This window comes from Arachis duranensis, chromosome 6 (genome assembly GCF_000817695.3).
Source record: "Arachis duranensis cultivar V14167 chromosome 6, aradu.V14167.gnm2.J7QH, whole genome shotgun sequence".
Classification (NCBI taxonomy): Eukaryota; Viridiplantae; Streptophyta; class Magnoliopsida; order Fabales; family Fabaceae; genus Arachis; species Arachis duranensis.
The window spans coordinates 85,581,542-85,599,835 of NC_029777.3; the positions used below are offsets into that span (position 1 = coordinate 85,581,542).

Below are 18,294 nucleotides of genomic sequence, written 5' to 3' on the forward strand. Positions count from 1 at the left end.
ACCTGGTTGGGCGTTTAACGCCCAAAAGGGTAGCATTTTGGGCGTTAAACGCCAGAAGTGCACCATTCTGGGGCGTTTAACGCCAGGATGGCTAGAAGGGAAGATTTTGTTTTCAAATCAATTTTTTTCAAGTTTTCAAAGTTTTTCAAAAATCAAATCTTTTTCAAATCATATCTTTTCAATCAAATCTTTTTCAAAACCAATTTCTTTCCATTTTTAAAGATACTTGCTACCAATTAATGATTTGATTCAACATTTCAAGTATGATGCCTTTTCTGTTGAGAAAGGTTTAATGTTTGAATCATATCTTTTCTTGTTAGTCAAGTTTTTAATTTTCAAATCAAATCTTTTTAAAATGTTTTTCAAATCATATCTTCTCAATCACATCTTTTTCAAAATAGCTTTCAATCAAATCTTTTTAATTTCTACACAAGCTTGCCATGGAAAGGAATAAGAAAGATTGGATGAAGACAGTAGGAAAGCAGAGAGACGGAAGGGAAGGCATCTTCATGCGCTTATTTGAAGTTCCTACCAATGAATTACATAAGTACCTCTATCTTTATCTTATTGTTTATTTTCGTTCATCATCATATCCATTTGAGTCTGCCTGACTAAGATTTACAAGATGACCATAGCTTGCTTCATACTAACAATCTCCGTGGGATCGACCCTTACTCGCGTAAGGTTTATTACTTGGACGACCCAGTGCACTTGCTGGTTAGTTGTGCGAAGTTGTGTAATGCCATGGTATTGAGCTACCAAGTTTTTGGGGTTCATGACCGGGGATTATGAGTGTTGTGAAAAGTATTGTTCACAATTTCGCGCACCACTCCTCGTCGAGGAAACAAAGCTCCTCGAAGAAAAAGGGGAGACCGGTCCATCCGTCAAGTGTGGACTCAGGTTTGAACATCGAGTGAGTGTAGAGGACATTAAAATCGGAGGGGAAGAGCTCAAGGAGGAAATTCTTGGGAAATTCTTTGACAGAGAGGACGTCAACAAAGAGAGTGCTATGCTTAAGGCGCTAGAGAGGGAGTGTGATGAGCAAGCGCTCGGTATAGATTATGGAGGAGCAGAGGAAGATCACTTCGAGATGCTCTTCGCTTAGGTCATCGGGGTTTTAGAAGAATGATACACCAAGATTTTTGGCTGTGGCGGAGTCGTTGGAGCGGGAGGGGGCGAGGACAATGTGGCCTTGACAGACTAATGTGGCTGCAAAGAACTAGCCGAAGTTGCCAAAGCCGACAATTGTGATCTTGAGGAGCTGGGAGATAGTGAACTCATTGGCGAGCTTTGACTCGTAGTCGAAGAGCTAAGTGGCTTTAATGGCGCGCGCGCGGAGTTTTTTGTAAGTGAGGAAGAGCAACAGGGATTCGATTTAGACGGTAGTGAGAATGTGGATGGGATGAGAGAGTCACAGTTGAGGATATGGTGGACAGTGTAATCTGGGAAGTGATTGAATTAGGTTGAATGGTTGAAGGTGTCAATGCAGAGCACGGTTGTTCTGATAGCAGTTATGTCTGGTTAGCCGTGGCTGGTTTTCTAAAAAATTGATCTGGACGATGTCGTTTGGATTATGATTAGGCTCCGGAGGTTGTGACAGAGTTCAGGGAGCTAGCGCCGGTGAGGCAGTGGCTACGCATTTGAGGCAGGAGGTTGCGACGGAGTTCAGGACAATGGCTTCGAAGTTTGAACGGTGAATGCGTGATGGAGGTGAAGGGAGTTAGTATTAATTGGTGTCAACTCCACTTCAAGAATCCTAGCGGCGTAACGGTCCTGATCATAGCAACTCATCTCCACCATCCTACAACCTTCTTTGGCAAACGCATTGAGGAACCTCTCACAGCGAGAAACATAATGCTCCTCGTCGAAGATACAAACCTTCTTGAAGATGAAGGGGAGGCCGGTCCATCAGTTAAGTGCAGACTCAGGTCCAAACATTGGTTGAGTGCAGAGGACGTTGAAATCGGAGGGGAAGAGCTCAATAAGGAGTTTCTTGGGGAATTCTTTGACATAGAGGATGTCAACGAAGAGAGTTCTGCAGTTGAGGTGCTGGAGAGGGAGCGTGATAAACACGTGCTCGGTTGAGATTATGGAGGAGTAGAGGAGGATTACTTCGGGATGCTCCTCGCATAGGTCGTCGTGGTTTCGGAAGAACGATACGCTAAGCTTTCTGACTGCGGTGGAATGGTCGGAGCAGGAGTGGGCGAGGACAGTGTGGCCTTGGTAGACTAATATTAAGGCAAGGAACTTGACGAAGTTGCCGAAGCCGACAATTGCGATCTTGAGGCGCTAGAGATAATGAACTCCTTGGCGAGCTTTAACTCGTAGTCGAAGAGCTGAGTGGTGCCGATGGCACGAACACGGAGGGGTCTATAGGTGGAGGAAGAACAATATGAATTCAATTTGGACGATAGTGAGATTGTGGATGAAAGGAGAGAGTGACGACTGAAGATATGGCGGATAGTTAATCTGGAGAGTGATTAAGTGCGGTTGAAGGGTTGAGGGTTGCAATGGAGAGCATGGTTATTTTGGCAGTAGTTTTGAATGGTTAGCTGTAACACCTTAACTTAAATCCTATCCTTGAAGGCTTTTAGATAGGGTGTCACTCTTTTAGGAAGCAAATTAACTCAATCGTTATGCAAGGAAGAAGAGAAATATGCATAAAGTTTTGGGTAAAATCAATAAGCAATTAAAAGACAGAACTGAACACACACAAGCAAGTTTGAGCAAATAAAATAACAACAAAATTCCCATGGGTACGGTTTCTAATAAAAAATAGATACCTAAAATAGCTATGACAAAAAATTCAACGCATCCTAACTAATTTCATTGAAGAAACTCCCATCCTTGTGTCATATTCTATCTTTTGTCAGGACCCTTTAGTCTTCCATGAATCGGGGTACCAGCAATCCTCTTCTAATACTTTTCTGTGAGGTGAAGATCCAGTTCCGTTGTGTGGGGTAAACTAAGATCTGACGGGATGTTGAAGTGGGAGAATAGGGCATGTACTCCACCTTTGGACTTCTGCAAAAGGTCAATTACTCCTCTGGGTCCTCCATCATTGGGTCCTCCTCCTGGCTAGAATTGTTGGACTCCTCTTCCTCTGTCTTAGAATCTGATTCGAGGTAGACCACCTCGGGTGACCGTTTCTTGGGTGTTGAAGTGTTCGTATCTAGGAAGGTTAAGACAGGCAACTAGGGGTCTTCTCCTATGAAATCTTGACTTAAGTAGATAGTTTGGAGCACGGTAGTAATGGTTGTAACTACCACGCGTGCTTTGAGGGATCATACTCAGAAGACACTCTTGGGGGCACTGTGTCGTCTCTATCTGCTGTGTCATGCTCTTCTGGAGATAGTATGAAAAAAAGAAGGGGTGAGAACTTAAAAAATCTCAGTAAGAGTGCTATGTGGACACATTCATATCTATCCCCAACCCACTTGTGGGATTTTAAAAATATGGCATGGTTTGCATTTATAAAAGAAAATAATAACATAATCAACATAGATAAGCCAAATAGAGGAATAGATAATCAACATAATCATAACTTAATAGATACACTTTGAAAATAAGAACACAATTAAACTTCCCTTTTATTAACTTGTAGCTTTTAGGGAAGGTATTGAGCTCAAACCGGTATAAAAGGTAGGAGTTCCATTTCCTTACCAAAGGTTCTTATCCCGAAAGTTTTGGCGATCACCTTCCCTTACCGAAGATTCATCTCGATTAATCACCCTCCCTTACCAAGGGGTCATATCGATATGTTGTCTTTGGGGGTCACCTTCCCTTACCAAAGGATCTCTCAGTTCAATTTACAGACAATGTTATTTAGATATACATAAGAAGAGAATCATTCAAGAAGATATAACGACAAAAGGACATGTAAAGTAATGATACCATAATGATGATAATGGCACAAGATAGTCATGTACTCCTTAATTAAAGAGATAATAATAACATAATGGCATAAGTTTGGACAGTGTAGCATCATATTTTTAAGGCATATAACGAGAATAAAGCATATTAAATAATCAAACCAAGTTTATGGAAAGGCATGTACTTTTGGCTTAAAAGGCTTGTAAGATAGTAGTAACAGTTATAGGAATAACATTCATCACAAAACATAGAAAATATGCATGTACTCTTGATAAAAAAAAGCTTTAAACAATGATAGGTTTGCGTATAGGAGAAACTTTGATGACAAACATGATGTATGTGTGTAAAGGAAAGGAAAAAGAAGAATAATTCCATAAGACACACAACCATGATAATAGGATAAGAACAACATAGATGGTAAATAATAACAAAATAGAGCATAACGCATGCTAAGCATAAAAGTAACAAAATATAATTCCCTTTTTTTTCTAATGCCTCTTTATTGATTATGAGGTTGACACTTGTATTTGTACACAGAATATTTTTGTAGAAAGAGAAGGGGGAGGATTAGTGTTTGAGAGGGAGTGATCTTCTACCTATTGTTGTACCCCTATTTATATACTTCTGGTGGTAGGTGTGACTCTGGTATTTTAAATTCAAAAGAAGGGCAGTTGTTAGATTCCTATCCGTAATTTAAAATTCTAAGCCTATCTCCTAATTGGTTTTCAAATTTCAAATTGAATTTTTCAGAAGCGGTGAAGGGCGGTTGTTACATTAGCCGTGGCTGATTTTCTGAAAATTGATCTGGACGATGGCCTTTGGTTTGTGTTTAGGCTTAAGAGGTTGTAACAGAGTTGAGGGAGCTGGCGTCGACAGAACAGTGGCTGCGCGACGAAGTTCAGAATGGTGACTTCAAAGTTCGAACGGTGGTTGTACGATGAAAGAAAAGGAAGTTCGGATTAATCGGCGTCGACTCCAGCATCAACCCTTTGAGAATCCTTCCAACGGTATGAGTAATGAAATGCAAATCGGGGGCGTAAAGGTCGTGATTTATGCGACTCATCTGCGCCATCCTGTGACCTTCTCTGACGAATGTATTGAGGAACTTCGCACAGCAAGAAATACGGTGCTCTTCGTCGAGGATACCAACCTTCTCGAAGATGAAGGTGAGTCTGGTCTATCCGTCAGGTGCGAACTCAGGTACGAATATCAGATGATTACAGAGGACGTCAAAATCGGAGGGGAGTAGCTCAAGGAGGAGCTTCTAGGGTAATTCTCTGACGGAGAGGACAACAACAAAGAGAGTGTTGAACTTGAGGAGCTAAAGAAGGGGTGTGAGGAGCACGCGCTCCGTTAAGATTATGGAGGAAAAAGAAGGATCACTTCGGGATGCTCTTCCCATAAGTCGTCGCGATTTCGGAAGAATGATACACCAAGTTTTCTGGCTGCAACGGAGTGGTCAGATCGGGAGTAAGCGAGGAGGTGTGGCCTTGGCAGACTAATGTGGCGGCAAGGAACTGGCTGAAGTTACCGAAGGTGACAATTGCAATCTTGAGGCACTGGGAGATAGTGAACTCCTTGGCGAGCTTTGACTCGTAGTCAAAGTGTTGAGCGGCATCGACGGCGTGCACATGGAGTGGTTTGTAGGTGGAGGATGATCAATAGGAATTCTATTTGTACGGTAGTGAGAATGTGGACGAGAGGAGAGAGTGACGGTTGAGGATACGGCGGACAGTGTAATCTATAGAGTGATTGAATGGGGGATGAAGGATTGAAGGTTGCAATGTAGAGCACAATTGCTTCGGCGGTGGTTCTGACAGGTTAGTTGTGGCTGATTTTCTAAAAATTAATCTAGATGACGTCCTTTGGTTTGTGTTTAGGCTTAGGCAGTTGCGACAGAGTTCGGGGAGCTGGCACCGGCAGGACAATGGCTGCGCGACAGAAGCAGAGGGTTGCGACGGAGTTCAAACACTGGCTTCAAAGTTCGAATGATGGTTGTGTGATGGAGCGGAAGGAAGTTCATATTAATCGGCGTCGACTCCAGCTTCAACCCTTGAAGAATCTTTTCAACGGTATCGATAATGAACTTCGAACTGGCGGCGTAAGCGTTGTGATCCTCGCAACTCTTCTCTACCATGCTGTAACCTTCTCTGGCAAACGCATTGCAGAACTTCTCACGACGAGAAACACAGTGCTCCTCGTTGATGGTACGAACCTTCTCGAAGATGAAGGGGAGGACGGTCCATCTGACAGGTGAGGACTTAGGTCCGAACATCAGGTGAGTGCAGAGGATGTCGAAATCGGAGGGTAGGAGCTCAAGAAGGAGCTTTTTGGGGAATTCTTTGACGGAGAGGACATCCACAAAGAGAGTGTTGCACTTGAGGCACTGGAGAGGGAGCGCAATGAGCACGAGCTCGGTTTAGATTATGGAGGAGCAGAGGAGGATTACTTCGGGATGCTCCTTGCTTAAGTCGTCGGGGTTTTGGAAGAACGATACACCAAGCTTTCTAGCTACGGCGTAGTGGTCGAAGCGGGAGTGAGCGAGCACGGTGTGGCCCTGGCAGACTAATGTAGCTGCAAAGAATTGTCTGAAGTTGCTGAAGCCGACAATTATGATCTTGAGGAGCTGGGAGATAGTGAACTCCTTGACAAGCTTTGATATGTAGTTGAAGAGTTGAGCGGCGTCAACGGCGCGCACCCGGAGTTTTCTGTAAGTGGAGGAAGTGCAATAAGGATTTAATTTGGACTGTAGTGAGATTGTTGATGGGAGGGAGAGTTACGGTTGAGGATACGGTGGACAGTATAATCTGGGGAGTGATTGAATGGAGTTGAAGGGTTGAGAGTTGCAATGGAGAGCGTGGTTGTTTTAGTGACAATTCTGATTGGTTAGTCGTGGTCGGTTTTCTGAAAACTGATCTGGATGACGTCTTTTGGTTTGTGTTTAGGCTCAGGTAGTTCCAACGAAGTTTAGGGAGCTGGAGCCGGTGGAAAAATGGCTATGCAACGGAGGTAGGAGGTTGCGATGGAGGTTAGGACACTGGCTTCAAAATTCGAACGGTGGTTGCATGATAGAGGGGAAGGTAGTTCATATTAATCGGCATCAACTCCGGCTTCAACCCTTGAAGAATCCTTCCAACAGTATGAGTAATGAACTGTGAACCAGCGGTGTAAGGGTTGTGATCCTCATAACTCATCTCCACGATCCTGTAACCTTCTCTGTCAAATGTATTGAGGAACTTTTCACAGTGAGAAATACGATGCTCCTCATCGAGGATACGAACCTTCTCAAAGAATCTCAAAGAAGAAAGGGAGGCCCGTCCATCCGTCAGGTACGTACTCAGTTCCAAACATCGGGTGAGTGCAGATGACATCGAAATTGGAGAGGAGGAGCTCAAGGAGGAGCTTCTTGGGGAATTCTTTGACAGAGAGGACGTCAACAAAGAAAATGATGCGCTTGAGGCATTAGAAAGGGAGTGTGAAGAGCAACCGTTAGGTTGAGATTATGTGGAGGAGTAGAGAAAGAATGATTGGATGGGCGAGGACGGTGTGGCCCTAGAGGACTAATGTGGCGGCAAGGAACTGGCCGACGTTGCCAAAGCTGACAATTGCAAGCTTGAGGCATTGAGAGATAGTGAACTCCTTGGCGAGCTTTGACTCATAGTCGAAGAGCTGAATGACGTAGATGGCGTGCACATAGAGGTGTCTGTAGGTGGAGGAAGAGAAATAGGGATTCGATTTGGATGGTAGTGAGAATATGGATGGGAGGAGAGAATGACCATTGAGGATACAACAGACAGTGTAATCTGGGAAGCAATTGGATGGGGTTGAAGGGTTGAGGGTTGCAATGGAGAGCATGGTTATTTTGTTGGCAGTTCTGAGTGGTTAGACATGGCCGATTTTTTGAAAATTGATCTAGACGACATCGTTTGGTTTGTGTTTTGGCTCGAAGGTTGCGATGGTGGCGCCTGCGGCACATTGGCTGCACGACGGAGGCTGGAGGTTGCGATAGAGTTCAGGACAGTGGCTTCGAAGTTCAAACAGTGGCTGTGCGATGGAGTGTAAGAAAGTTCGTACTAATCAGCGTCGACTCCAGCATCAACCCTTTAAGAATCCTTCCAACGATATGAGTAATGAGATGCAAACCGGCAACATAACCATCGTCATCCTCGCAACTTATCTCCACCGTCCTGCAACCTTGTATGGCAAACGCATTGAGAAACTTTTCACAGTGAGAAACATGGTACTCTTTGTCGAGGATACAAACCTTCTTGAAGATGAAGGGGAGGCCGGTCCATCCATCAGGTGCAGAGTCGGGTCCAAACATTGGGTGGGTGTAAAGGACGTCGAAATTGGAGTGGAGGAGCTTCTTTTGGAATTCTTTGACGAAGAGGATGTCAACAAAGAGAGTGTTGCACTTAAGGTGCTGGAGAGGGAGCTTGAGGAGCACGCACCCCTTTTAGATTAAAGAGGAGCAGAGGAGGATCACTTCGGAATGTTCCACACATAGGTCGTCAGGGTTTTGGACGAATGATACGCCAAGCTTTTTGGCTGTGGCAGAGTCATCGGGGCAGGAGTGGACGAGGACGGTGTGGCTCTGGCGGACTAATATGGAGGCAAGGCCGAAGTTGCCGAAGCTGACAATTGCAATCTTGAAGCGCTAGGAGATAGTGAACTCCTTGGCGAACTTGGACTTGTAGTTGAAGAGCTGAGTGGCGTAGATGGCGCACACGTGTAGTGGTCTGTAGATAGAAGAAGAGCAAAAGGGATTTGAGTTGGACGATAGTGAGAATATGGATGGGAGGAGAGAGTTACGGTTGATGATACGATGGACATTGTAATCTAGGGAGTGATTGAATGAGGTTGAAGGTTTGAGGGTTGCAATGGAGAGCATGGTTGTTTTGGTGGCGGTTCGGAGTGGTTAGTCGTGGTCGGATTTTGGAAAATTGATCTGGACGAAGTCGTTGGGTTTGTGTTTAGGCTCAGGAGGTTGCGACAGACTTCAAGGAGCTGACGCCGACAGGACAGTGGCTGCGCGATGAGGCAGGAGGTTGCAACGTAGTTCAGGACAATGACTTTGAAGTTCGAACAGTGGCTATGCAATGGAGGGAAAGGAAGTTTGTGTTAATTGGCATCGACTTTGGCATTAACCCTTCAAGAATCCTTCCATCGGTATACGTAATAAACTACGAACTGGCAGCGTAACGGTCGTGATCCTTGCAACTCATCTCCTCCATCCTACAGCCTTCTTTTGCAAACGCATTGAGAAACTTTGCACAGCGAGAAACACAGTGCTCTTCGTCAATGATACGAACCTTCTCGAAGACAAATGGGAGGTCGGTCCATCCTTCAAATGCGGACTCAAGTCCGAACATTGAGTGAGTGTAGAGGACGTCGAAATCGGAAAGGAGGAGCTCAAGGAGGATCTGTTCTTCAGATTTCTTTGGCAACATAAACCTCTCTGGCAAAGCAAGGACCTGTTCTTCATTTTCAAATAGCTGCTTTTGGTAGATAATATGCAATCGGCTAAAAGGCTGCTTTTTCAATGATTAAAAGCCAACTCTAATCTTTCTAGTTGCTCTTTGGCATTTAAATTATACAAGAATAAATCATGTTACAGATCAAAACTATCCCCCACGATATTTTCCACCAAACTCAACAAAGTTTCATAACGCTTTGTGTTGATTGGTGTTGTCTCTAACTCCAGTTTTTCTAAAAATCTTCATGTTGTGTGTGTAACAAACTGGGATCCAGCTACATGCCAATCATGTTTAGCAGAAGATATTTCAACCATCTGGAGTCCTTCACTAGCAAAAATGTCGAGAAACCCATAATATCGCAATATTCTTGATTCTTCGTTCCTAATTCTAACTTTGTCATAAATAAGAGGAAGTTCTTTCTAGCCATGCTTTCCACTCTCCGGCCCAAACACGGGATGTGTGCAAAGAACATCAAAATCAGGAGGCAAGTGTTGAAGGAAGAGGTTTCTAGGGAACTCTTTGACGTCTAGTACATCAGCAAACAATGTACTTCTCTTCAACCTTTGGAAAGGTAATGATTTAAGAACTTTAACCGTCGAAAGGATCGAAGTGCAGAGTAAGATCACTTTTGGATGTTGCTCAAAAATATCATCTGCATCATTGAAATACGAAACCCCAACTCCCAACCACATTAGAGTAGTCTGATCTAGAATACGCCAAGACCTCAAGAGCTTGACTGACTATAGTTTTCGCAAGGAACTGACAAAAGTTTCCAAAACCAACTATTGCAATCTTAAGCTTTGTGTTCTCATCAGACGGACTTGAATTATTTGAAGCGAAATCACTTAGCAGAGCAACATCATTGGATCTGCATTATTAGTATCATTACTAATTAATCATTATTATGTATTAACCTTTTTCCCATCACACGAACAAAATCTTCCAAATTCAAAATGATTAAGTTGCATGCTCTCAATATCAACAAACACAAACACTCTCTAAAACATCAATCACAAATATTCACACAATGTAGCAAAAAGCCTTGAGAATTTTTTTCAAGTACAAAATATCAAATACCTGGAATGCAACAATGTAGATCCATTATGAGCTCGCCAGAGTAGTGCATGGTTGTTACTTCCATCCAACTGCTGCAATCTTTTACGTTTTCCATCAACTGATTCCTGACCACGTGATGCATCCACGCAATGAGCTGCTTCCTGAGATTCCCAAATGCCAAATCAAGCTTCTCCAGCACCTCCAAAAAATTCTTATTAAACATGAACAAACCATAATACAAATCAAAGCTATCCCCAACAGTGTTCTCCCCCAATTCCAACAAACTTTCGTACCTTTTCATATTAATCGGCATCGATTCCAGCATCATCCCTTTAAAACTCCTTCCAACAGTATGAGTAATGAACTGCAAACCAGCGGCATAATGATCGTGATCCTCACAAATCATCTCCATCATCCTGCAACCTTCTCTGGCAAACCTATTGAGGAACTTCTCACCGCGAGAAACACGGTGCTCCTTGTCAAGGATACGAACCTTCTCGAAAATGAATAAGAGGCCGGTCCATCCGTTAGGTGCGAACTTAGGTCCGAACATCAGGTGAATGAAGAGGACGTCGAAATCGGAGGGGTGGAGCTCAAGGAGCAGTTTCTTGGGAAATTCTTTGACGGTGGCTTTGAAGTTGCGACGGCGGCGGTAGCAAGGCGGTGGATGGACGGAGAAGGACAAGGAGAGTGGCTAAGGCTGAGTGACGAGGGTAAAGACTGAAGAATGGCTTTGGGTACTGCGTATTAGGGACTTAGGGTTCGTGGGTTCCCATCTGAGCCTAAACAATAATAATCTAAATATTTTAATTAAAGACAAAAAAATTTTTACTTGGGAGCAATAGATGATAATAATTTTTCAAATAATAATAAAATTTTATTTTTTATATACTTGTATAAATAAATATGTTCCAAGAATTCGGTTACATGGTGTGATCCTTTCATGAAAGCCACAAAGAAGGTCCTTGGTGGCAACCTCATGTTCAGTTCTCCATCTCCAACCCACAATACATGGTTTGTGTATTATGCTACTCACTACTCTCACTTCTACGAAACTAAATAATTTCCATTGCTTATTATTTTTTCTAAAAATGAAAAAATTTATGCTCAGAGCACACAGCTCAACCTGCTTCTTTCCACTTCTACATACACCAAACTCAATCAGTAGAACCTTTCATTATCTTCTGCACTTCTAATTCTATCCTTCACTTGCAAGTTCCACTCTCAGATTTAGGCTCAGGCCTAGGCCCAGAGTAACAGTAGCATCATCATCATCATCCAGCTCTAAGTCCAAAGTTTTCAATGGCCTTTGAATTGATAATATTGGACGACGACAACAGGAACAAGAAGCTCCTCCTATTTCGGCTTCCGAGAATGTCTCTAAAATCGTTGGAATTTGGCCACCTTAAAAGAATATTCCGAGAATTTCTTTATTTCTTTGATTTAAACTTTAAAAAGTTTATTACACAAGATATATAATATAATGCTTTTTCTTGCTAGGTTAAATTAGCCAAAGACATAAATCTTATTAAAGAAGGACTATCGTATATTAACAAAATTAGGTCACCAATTATACTAATTAGCTACTCTTTTACTCTTTTATTGATATATGCCTCAAATGTTCGTAATATAAAAAGTTTAAATATTATTTAATTGGTATTAGTTTTTAAATATTAAAATATTTAATTTAATTTTATATATTTTAATTTTTGTTTATTTAATTATTAGATTGAACTTTATATTAGTAAACTTAAATTTTATTTTATTTTATTTTGATTTAATAAAAGATTACAAATATCTTTTAAACTATTGTAGTAAATATAGAGAAATTAAAGGAGTGCTAATTTGACACTTATCTAATTTTTAAATGTTAATTTAACATTCTTTTAACCTCTAAATACTAATTTGACACTCTTCAAATCTTTATATTAACTATAATAATTTAAAAGATATTTATAACTTTTTATTAAATTAAAATAAAAAATTAAATTTACTAACATATAAAATAATAATTACTAACTAATATTTGAACTTTTATATTATCAACGTTTGAAATACGTATCATTTATTTATTGTTGTCATTGTCAGTGCACTATATAAATATTTGTAAAACGTAACTATCTACCGTATATCTTAATCTGTATACGTATAAATAATTTTGTTGAATTAAATAACATCAACAGTGCTGGCAATACTATACACTTTTCAAAAAAGATTTTGTGAAGCCAATCAATCAAGTGCTGGCAAAACTATACACAGTTAAGGATAATAGATACTATACGTATACAATAATTGCTTCGCTTAATCAGGTGTTTTGAGCGGTTATAAGAAGCAGATAATCTTATTACAGATAGTATGTACCATCCAGATAGTGGCCAATAAAAGTTGTTGTAGCTTTTAAGCATATAGTCGTGTGTGTGTTTTTATTTTATATTTTATATGTTTTTATTTAGTTTAATTATTTTGTTGGTTTCTATAGTTTTACAAAATTTTTAATTAGATTTCTATATTTTTTTTAATTTGGTCTTTACACCAAATTTTTTTTCAATTAGGTTCTTTTTTATAGTAATTGGTTTAATTGTATAGGGACCCAACTAAAAAAAAAATTGGTACAAGGACTCAAATAAAAGAAAAAAAAGTGTAGGGACTCAATTAAAAAAAAATTGGTATAAGGACTCAATTAAAAAGAAAAAAAAGTATAAAAACCTAATTAAAAGTTTCGCAAAACTATAGGACCAATAAAATAATTAAACCTTTTTATTTTATTTTATACACTATATTGAAAAAAATAAAAAATCCGAATGTGGTGGAATTAATTAACCACTTCGACTTTTATATATAGCTGGATCACATATATAATTGACACTTTTTAATTTTGATATGGAGCACGGAATGGTGTAGGAGATCGATATGGGGTGCATAGATGCTATACGCGAGTGTAGTTTGAGGATCAAAGAAATCGAACGGACTGATTTAAGGGTAGGTAATCGGACGGTTCGATTAGAGGGGCACAAATCGGATCATCCGATTTGCGTCCTCCAGACCACGTGTCGCGCATGCGTCCTCCCCTAGCAGCAGTGCCCCTTATGGCTTATACAACATGTTTTCTTGCTGAGCCCACTCTCTCCCTCCAAAGTCACTTTCTTCCTTACCCACCCAGTCACCATTCTCTCTCTTCTTCTTCATCTTCACTACTTTAATTTCTTCTTCTTCTATAGTAAAAAAGAAAATTACAATGCCAAAAAAACAAAAATGTAAAGATATTGATCGTTCTGAATTTCATATTATTAATTATTTCTGCCATTCTGATTATGTAAGTTTATTTTTTAATTTTTTTATATTTCAGAATTATTATTATTACTTTTAGAAATTTAAAAATATATGTTTAAATAATATACATGTGGCTGTGTTTGTCATTATTGTTAGAAATATTACAAAATTATTATTATTGTTAGAAATTTAGGAATAAATATTTAAAGAATAGTTAGAAATATATATATTAGATTTAGTTAGTGAACATTTTAATCAATAATAATGTTTGAATTAGACTAATATGATTGATTAGTTAAAAATATATGTTTAGAATTTTTTGTAATAATTTTAGAAATTATATGTTTAGAGTTAGTTAATTGTTGTATAATTGTTTGTAATAATTTTGGGATTTATGGTTAATAATTAGATTTTTTAAAATATAATATATTATATTGCTCCGATAATAATTAGTTATTTATTGTTAAATATTTAAATTGATACAAATATATTATTGTAGTTGAGGTTTTAATAAGTGGAACATAATTAGTTAAATAAGAATTGAATTTATTTAGTTATTAGTTATTATTAATAGTTAGTTAGTAATTATGATTTTTGGTGATATAGGAATTATTATTATCCGTTAAACTATGAATATATAAATAAATAATTATGTAAGAAACAATTGAATGAAATTTTAGGAAAACGTTGAATTATTAATATTTTGGAGTTAAATTAGTTAGTATTATTTGGGAATTATTAACTTTTGGTAGTGAATTAACATGTTTTGTGTAGTTAAAGTTGAAAATTTTTTTAATAATGATAGTTAAATTATTGATAGGTTATTAACTTTTAGTAGTGAATTAGTAATTATTATTAGTTTATTAATAATTTGTTATATTTTTGTAGAGTTTACAGAATTTGATATGTAATCACTTACTGTCTTTAGAGCAATATAATTATACTGTGGAGGAATATTTACAGTTCACTGATTTTTATTATATTTCCCAAATTGGAATAGTTCAATGGCAGAAAGCACTGGTAAATACTCTAATAGAGAAATGGCACCTAGACACACACACATTTTATCTTCTGGTTGGTGAATGTGCTGTGACAGTGGAAGATGTGGCTTTGATTCTTGGTTTTTCGACAAATGGTCTTCTAGTGACAGGAGTGACTATGAGTAGTCACGAAACCTTAGAGACTGAGTGTTTGCACTATTTTAGGGTTGCACTGAGAAAGTCAGACTATAGAGGAAGCTGCATAAAATTGACGTGGCTTCGAGATTTAAAAGAACGTTTACAGTTCATTGACGAAAATAGTATTCAGAGGTATGTGAAGTGCCACATTATGTTATTATTTGGTACGATCTTGTTTGGAGACAAGTCTGGGGTAGCTATACCCTGGAAGTTTCTGCTTTTGCTTCGTGATTTTGGCAGTATCGGACAATATAGTTGGGGATCGGCATGCCTAGCACACCTGTACAGGGTGTTATGCAGGGCTTCTCGTTTTGACTGCAAGGAAATTGACGATCCACTAGCACTTTTGCCAGCTTGGGCTTGGCTCTGTCTACAACATCTTGCGCCGGTTCCTAGGAAACCCCATAGTTTTCTGCCTACAAACAGGTAACATTATTGACTTACATCGTAAATTAATATTTAGAATCCAATTGTGTTAATGAAATAAATTATATTAGGTGGTGTAACTGGGAGCGTGAAGACAGATGCTATAGATATCTTTGTCTTGCTCACTTTAGGAAGTCATTGGATGATCTTCAGGAAGATCAGGTTTGTTTTCATTAAAGGAGTATTTATTTTTATTTTAGTGTAATTATTATTTGGTTTGTAATCATTTGTTTCTTTTATTGTGTGCAATTTGTGTGGGAGGCCTATGGTGTTGATTGCATTGAGTCAGACATAATTCCTACAGAAGTCTACATTGACTCAATTGTATGGAGTGTTACGGTGTCATTGGTATTATTTGAATACATTGAGTGGCATGCAACCGATCGATTTAGGTGATAGTTTGGTTTCATTCAGGGAGTTCCTCATCAGGAACGAAGTTTGGATAAGGCACACGGGGAAGTCCTGACTAGTCCTAAGAATCTTGACTGGGCCACAAGCACGACGCACTCATTTTGGGTAATACAGTGGACAAACAGGTATAATCACATTCTTACTGAGATTCCCGTGCCTCCACAGCATCCCTTAGAGATTTACATGCATTGGTACCGTACAAAATATGGCAACCACTTGAACTTGTCGGATCTTGTGGTGCAAGAGAATGATGAGGGTAATTCAGTTAGGGATGATGACAACCAAGAGCAGGAGAATGATGAGCCACAGTCATCGCCACCCCAACCTCAACCTCCAGAAGAACAACCACAATCCTCGATTCTATATGTACCGCAAACACAGTTAATCCCATCATACCCATTACATCAGCAGTATTGGAGTACTCAAAACACAGGAGAAGGAGCTTCATTTAGCCAGTTACTTGGGTTCATAGCTGTAGTCTAAGCCGATCTCAATCTAGCCATCAGCCTAATATGATGATGGGTAGGTATTCCTTGGACGCAAGTTATCCATGCCGCATTTCCTCTGGTACTTTTGGAGGGATAGTATCAGGAGACTCTAGTAAGATGACAGTGGTCAAGAAATTCTTAACAGCCAAAACCCACGACGTGTTTCAATGGGTCTAACTGAAGAAAATACTAAGGCAATTGAGTAAGAGACTGATGACTATCTAGTAGATGAACCAGATGACGAGGAGGACGGATATGAGGATATGGATGATGATCAAGAATCCGACGACAATGATTTTGATCATGGTGATGATGCAGGTCCAGGTATAGGTTTACTTTTTTGTTGTTTGATTGCTTATATTAGATTCATAATTAGAGGTTCTGTTGATTGTTACTATTAGATTCATATTTGGAGGTGCTGTTGATTGATTATATTAGATTCATGTTTGGAGGTGTTGTTGATTACTATTACTAGATTCATGTTTGGATGGTCTGTTTAATTAAATTATGTACAGGTGAGGCACGAACTCTAGATGAGACAGGAAAAGGCTACAATTTTAGGGTTGATCCACCACGTCGTAGCGCTAATCGATTCACCCCATCCATGTTCAAGAAGGCCGCCAAGAAGTGCAAAAATTTTGTGAAAGATGTAAAGTGGTCCATGAGAAAGTAGTAATTGTGTACTTAACAAGTTATGCGTATCATTTAACTTTTTCATGTATCATTTAAGTTTTGTTTGTATCATTACTATGCTTGGGATAGAGTACTTAATAAAGTCGCAAATGTCATAGAGTGATTTTACAAAATGCAATGTTTCAAATATCATAGAGTGTTTAGATAAAACATAAAGTCACAAATGTCAAAGAGTAAGTAGGATAAAGATTCATCGAGTACTTGGATAAAATGTAAAATACATAACTTTACTGAGCATTATTGTCGACACTTGCACCTTCTGATTGACGGCATCTACTATGACTGTGGCCCTCAGCCCCACATTGCCTATATCGCCTAGGACCACATAACATTCGGGTGTCTATCTTGTTTAAGAAAGGCGTCAACCTTGGGTGACCTTTGGTAACTCATCTCAGGAACGGATTTGGCACGAATCGAGACCCGTTGTAAGCAAGCCATGTAGTAGGATTCCCCAGTGGCCTAAACCTAGCTCGATATACCCGTCGAACTTGGTCCATCTTATAAACATCATGAACATACACTTGCCAATCTAGCCGTTGATTCGCACAACATACAAACACATGTCGACATGGAATTCAGCCTACCTAGAACTCACCACAGTCACATTGTTGTCGACGGAGGTCGACGGCATACTCCATTTCACTTGGCATCTCACACACTTCAAATACCTCATTCTGTCTGTCGAAGCAATTAACCTGGATGTTTCCTGATGCAAGTTGATTTGCATGCAATTTGGAGGTCACAAGCTCAGACAAAACATGTCCAACATTAATCCGAGCCTCCGCCTCGGCTCTTTTTTGGGTGAACAATTCATTAAACCTATAGAATGTTGCTTTGACAAGTGCAGTGATAGGGAGATTGCGTGCACCCTTCAAGACTGAGTTAATGCATTCCACACGGTTCGTGGTCATATGACCCCATCGGTAACTACCATTGAATACCAATACATACTGTCCGCGGGGGATTCGGTTTAACCAGTTAGTGTAAGCCTCGCCCCGTACTCGTAAATGCTAATTCGTACTCGCAAACCGTCCTCAAATATCCTGCGCAATAAGAAAAAAAGAAAAAAATAGATGAAAAACATTGTTTAAAGGTAACTCTGTTAATAGTGAACTTCAAATTACTCAATGTTACCTATATTGACGACAAGTTTTTGTAGGTACTGTGCCTTAAACTTTTTCAAAAAATTCGACTCTATATGCCTGATGCAAAACATGTGGAAAGCTCTAGGAGGTGACCAAGCTCCATTACTGCGGGCCACAGATGCATTGATGGATTCGTGTTGGTCAGAGATTAGTCCCACATTATCCCGAGTCACCACATGTTGTCGCAGGTTACTAAGAAAAAAGTGTCGCGCATCAGAAGTCTCCCCCTCCACAATAGCAAATGCAATTGGGACGATATTGTTGTTACCATCATGTG

At 39.7% G+C, this 18,294-nt stretch overlaps 2 pseudogenes; both read right to left on the bottom strand.

Moving 5' to 3' along the window:
* Positions 1–1,665: 1,665 nt before the first annotated feature.
* Positions 1,666–8,764, bottom strand: LOC107494387 (uncharacterized; annotated as a pseudogene).
* Positions 8,765–9,056: 292 nt separating this feature from the next.
* Positions 9,057–11,387, bottom strand: LOC107494385 (arogenate dehydrogenase 1, chloroplastic-like; annotated as a pseudogene).
* Between the last annotated feature and the right edge of the window lie 6,907 nt (positions 11,388–18,294).